Below are 5,209 nucleotides of genomic sequence, written 5' to 3'. Positions count from 1 at the left end.
TGCTTTAGCATCAAAATCTCTACTTGTCTACATGTATATAGATTTATGAGATAAGGATCAGTTTCAGCTCTCAATGTAATCTTAAAACCAGACATAGTAGTAAAGTGATTTTATACTGGGATACAGGAAATTTCATGCTTTATAAATACAGTCTTTTACATAAATGATCAATTAATTAAGAGATAAGAACAAAATTGCCTATGCAATAATATATATGTGTAATTACTTTATTGTTCTTTACTTATTGCTTATCAGTATTGGAATGATGCAGGAAAATCACTTCTTATCTATGGGAATATATAGTGCAATAATTAACATATCTCTATGAAGTAATGGGTCAGACCCTATTTGTTTTTCTCAAGACATAAGCTACTTGTGATCTTGTTGTTATGTTATCACGCCTGCTCAACGTACACCTTTAGCACCATCGGTGCTTCTCTTCAAATCAGGTGTGCTGTTTCAGGTGCTACTGTTGTGCGCAAAATCTTAGAAAATCTAATGTTGGTCGTTCTCTTCTCTGATGATATAAGTTATGTAACAAAATTTTTGTGCAAAGGATGAGCCTACTGCGTTTCATTATGATTTTCATACTAAATTGAATATTAAAAAAGTAATGTTTAAACGTGCATAAAATAGCACAAGAAACCCAACACTGGCGATGAGTAAAAAAATTTTTACAAATGTTTTTGTGAAAATGTTGAGCGTACTTTTGTCCGGGGAGAATTTTGTCGTTTCCGACGTACTAGGTGTCCATTATGATTTCCATCCTAATTGTATTGATAAAATAAAAGTGATTGCGAAGCGTTCTGTAAATTTTGACGAAAATTTAAAAATGTAGTAGTTTAATAGGATTGCAGTTGCATATGACAACAATAAATCATCATAAATGTCTCATGCAGTCATTTAACTTATTCTATCAAAAAAGCAAAGATTTTTTTTTTCATTTGATGCCTTTTATTATTAGTTTAGATGTTTTTTAAAGACAAACTCTTTCAAAAAATATTAAACATTTTAAATTAATTGTTTGAAAAACTTTTTTTAATGGGATCACCTTCATTACATACATGTATTTACATGTTGTTGTCAAATGATTTGAAGATATGATTTCTCTGAATAAATGCTGTACATTTATTTTTATGCTTTAACCCAAACAAAAAAGAAAAGATTTGAACTAATCAATCGCATAGTCAATCGGTCCAAAATCAATTGAATCAATCGGTCCAAAATAAATTTACCAGCAATAAATCGGTATCAATCGGTCCAAATCAGTATACCAGTAATAAATTGGTCCAAAATCAGTTTAATCAATCGGTCCAAAATCAGTATACCAGTAATAAATTGGCCAAAAATCAGTTTAATCAATCGGTCCAAAAATCAGTATAACAGTAATAAATTGGCCAAAAATCAGTTTAATCAATCGGTACAAAATCAATATACCAGTAATAAATCAGTCAAAAATCGGTATAATAAATCAGAACAAAATCGGACTTTATTATCATTATACCAATCAATCGGTTTAAAGTCTTATCTAAATCATGGTTTAGAATTTCCTTCCAAATTTCAGTTGAGACTTTATTAGAATCAAGTGGTATAAAAAATGAACACATTTGTTTTAATAAAACAACAAAATTGCAATTTCTGTCGTAATTAATCCAAATTAATTTGTTTCATTATTAATGTAGGAAAATCTATGAAAAAAGGGTGACTATTAAGGACTCCCATCCTGCCAATAAACACTAAAATAACTTTATTTTCATCCATGAACTTTATTTGACTACAAAAAAAATATACATGTATAACAAAATAATGAATTAAAAAGAATTATAATAAAAGTTATTAGTATGATCTTTTCCAGTAAACACGTTTTAAACCTTTTTTAATGAAAATTTTTGTTATAAAAACCAATTTAAAGTTGTGGAACAAAAACCCGAACAAAATTCCCTTTTTTAAATTTTGTTTTTAACAAAAAATTTTAGGGTTTTTTAAATTATTAGAAATTTGAATATATTTTTTTTGGATGAATTGAAAAAATATAAAAAATAAACTTTTCACAAAATTTTTTGGAAAACGATTCGCAAAAACACGATGATAAAAAAGTTAACAACCCAAATCAGCCTAAGAAGCTCAGATGATGTCCCGGCATGAATACTACATGAACACGTTGAGCATAATGTCACTGTAACCGTAGGCAATATAGCCCAGATATTTTTAGTTATCTTTTGTGTTTTGCGCAATTGTGCTATTTTCATTCATATGTGATACTCATATGTTTCTTAATTCAAATCCATTTTTGGTCCATTTCTGATAACTTTGATAAAACATGTGAAAGAATAAAAAATTTTCATTTATGAGTCTTCTTCTTCTTGAATACTTATTTTTTGTTCAATCACATTTGAGCTTTTGTTTACAGAATAAAATCTTTTTTAATTATGGATATAAAATATAATAGGCTTTTTTGATTTGGTTTGTTTTGTTTAAGGTTATAGGGTTAAATGATATTAGGTTCAGGTTAAAGGTCAAATTGTTTTACGTACTATGCTAGATAGTTTTGGCGCCATTCTTGTTACAGTTTTGTCAGACATGTTTGAGATTAGACGCTTTTCAAATTTTAAAGTCAAATTAGTTAACCTAAGGTTAGAGGCTAAATGTAAGGAATGTAAATGTCAATTGGTTCGTTCATATCGTCCCAATTGGCAAGCCAAATTTCTGATTTGTTTGCAGTCAGAGATGCTGGGTTACATTTAAATTTTGAAGGAACTCGTCGTTTGCGAAATTTCTTCATTCAACACTTTTTGACATTTACTTAAGGGTAAATTTTCTATGTAAACCAAGTTTTTTTGTTGACAGCAAGTGGTGCAGATTTGTCATTTATACAGAAATCTTTTATATTTACAGATAGGCATTTTTTGAGTTTGTGCTTTGATCAATAGCTACTGTTGCTTTTAGGGGTATAACTTGTGTATCCATGTGTATATATAGTTTGTTGATATAATATGTAGTTTGTGGCTTTTCTTTGATTCCTTTGAATATTGTGATATTAGTCATTTGGGTAAATTGATGTGTAGGTTAGGGCTTGAAGAAAGTATATTATTCCTATAGTCTTTTTTTAAAAACCTCTTTTTGGTTAAAGTATCAGTTTTTCCCACCGCGGGGGTTTTTCCCCTTTTTAAAAGGGGGTATCGGGTACTTCTGAAAGGGTTTTCCTTTGGACAATTTGGTAAAAATTTGGGTTCCCTTTGTTTTTTTGGGGTTTGTTTTTTTGTTTTGAAAAACAAAACACCCCTTTTCTTTTGTTCCATAAAACCTTTTAAAAAAAGGGCTTTTTGGGTTATAATTTACTTTTTTTTTGGGTTTTTACGGTAAAAGGGTTTCTAAAAGGCTTGTTTTTTTTAATGTTTGTATGTACATTTTTTATATTTTATGGATAAAATTGTTCTATTTAGTTTGTATTTTCTTCGCTTTTAATTTTGTTTTTTTCTTAAAAAAATTTTGCTTTTTTTTGGGCTGGGGACTTGGGGATTTTTTTGTATTTATATATTTTTTAAGTTATGGGTCACTGTAACTTTAATATGTGAAAGGATTTGATACATCAGGTGACTTTCTGTTCTAATGGAATAATCTTGTCTAGTTGAATTTAATAAGATATTCATTAAGTGAATTCATTATTATTATGCTTTTGTGTTTAACGTGTCAGTTTGCTCTATTAAAATTTATTATTATTTATCATTGTGTTTCTGGTTATGACATAATTGTCAACATAGTACTTTTGAAAATAATGCCTTTGAAGACATTGTGTACACCGGTCTTACTGACGATATTTGAGAGACCGGTGTGTATAATCACACCGTATTACCGGCGGCAGTGATGGCAGATCACTGCAGTGATGGCAGATATCTGAAAATTACCGATCGGTACAGGTAGGTTATAAATTTGGTTGGTTTAATTATATTACACAAATACGGCCCATATTCATTGCTATATAAAAACTATTGTCCATTGAATGGAGATACTGTAAGGTAATTTGGACTCGTTTTTTTTCCTGTTTTAAGACTATTTTTTGAGCAGGTTAAAAGTGAAAGCCTTGGAAAAAAAATCCGTGAAAATGTCTGTTTTCTATTCAAAATATCTCAAGTTTTAAGTAAATGGCAGGTGTTTCCTGTTATCAATATAGACGTTCATCCATTGGGGTCACGCAAGCCAAATATCTTACCCCGTGAGACTTTTCTTGAAAGTTTTACAGACGCTCAATCTTGTCCGGTCGAAGAAAAAATGCTGCCGTTGTAGGCAGAAACATATTATAAAATGCTGCCGTCGATGGCAGAAATACACGAAAGTGGTTAACATTCTGACAGAAAATCAAGTTCAATCTTTTATCAATTTTCTTTTCTTTGCGTCCTTTTAGTCGGAATTGAGACGTTAAACTATCCATTTCTAATTATTTTACTCAAGATAGAAAAGTTATTAATGCGGTGTGTGCATCGAAAAAAGCTTTTTAGCAACATGCAGTTACAATACAAAAAGTGAATGATTTAGTACGACAAAATTTCACTATAAATAGAGAAATGAACATGAAAAACTTTATTTTTCTATATTCATGCATGTGTGCTTGATCTGTTCATATGAATTGAAAGGTCAAAAAAGAGAAAAAAAGAATATAACAAATCAAAAAATTCTAGTTTTTTTCCATATAAATACAGGATTTATTTTTCATCTTGTGATATGAATCATCGAAAGGTTCATCTTTATAAGTTGTCATGGTTACAACTAAAATGAATGAAAAAAAATATAGTTAAATGGGAGCACGTGATGTTAGAACTGTTAGTTTAATAGTTTAGCATAGTAAATGTAATTCAAAGGCAAACTACAACGCTATTACAAACATGAAAATTTTAAAGAAATGAATCCACGTTGTTTCGTGTTTTTCAAGAACTTGATAATATAGAAAATATTTGAACTGTCAATAATATTATCTTTCCATTTTACATTAACATACATTGTTTTATGATACACTGATGCCAGTTGCGAGGTTAATAGTCTCCCCTTTATTACATCAATTTAATAATTTAATAATCTGCGCCGATTAAGTAAATTTCAGCCTTTATTTGTCATAAAGCGATGAACATTATTACCTCGAGAAAATAATGTCATATGCTAGCAAATGAATATCCACTTACAGAAGTTACTTGCTGTAATATGCAATTGGCGTTAT

The sequence above is a fragment of the Ruditapes philippinarum genome, unplaced genomic scaffold (assembly GCF_026571515.1).
Source record: "Ruditapes philippinarum isolate M1 unplaced genomic scaffold, ASM2657151v2 ctg2423_1_1_1_1, whole genome shotgun sequence".
In the NCBI taxonomy this organism is placed as follows: Eukaryota; Metazoa; Mollusca; class Bivalvia; order Venerida; family Veneridae; genus Ruditapes; species Ruditapes philippinarum.
Note: the sequence above shows the minus strand (reverse complement) of the source record.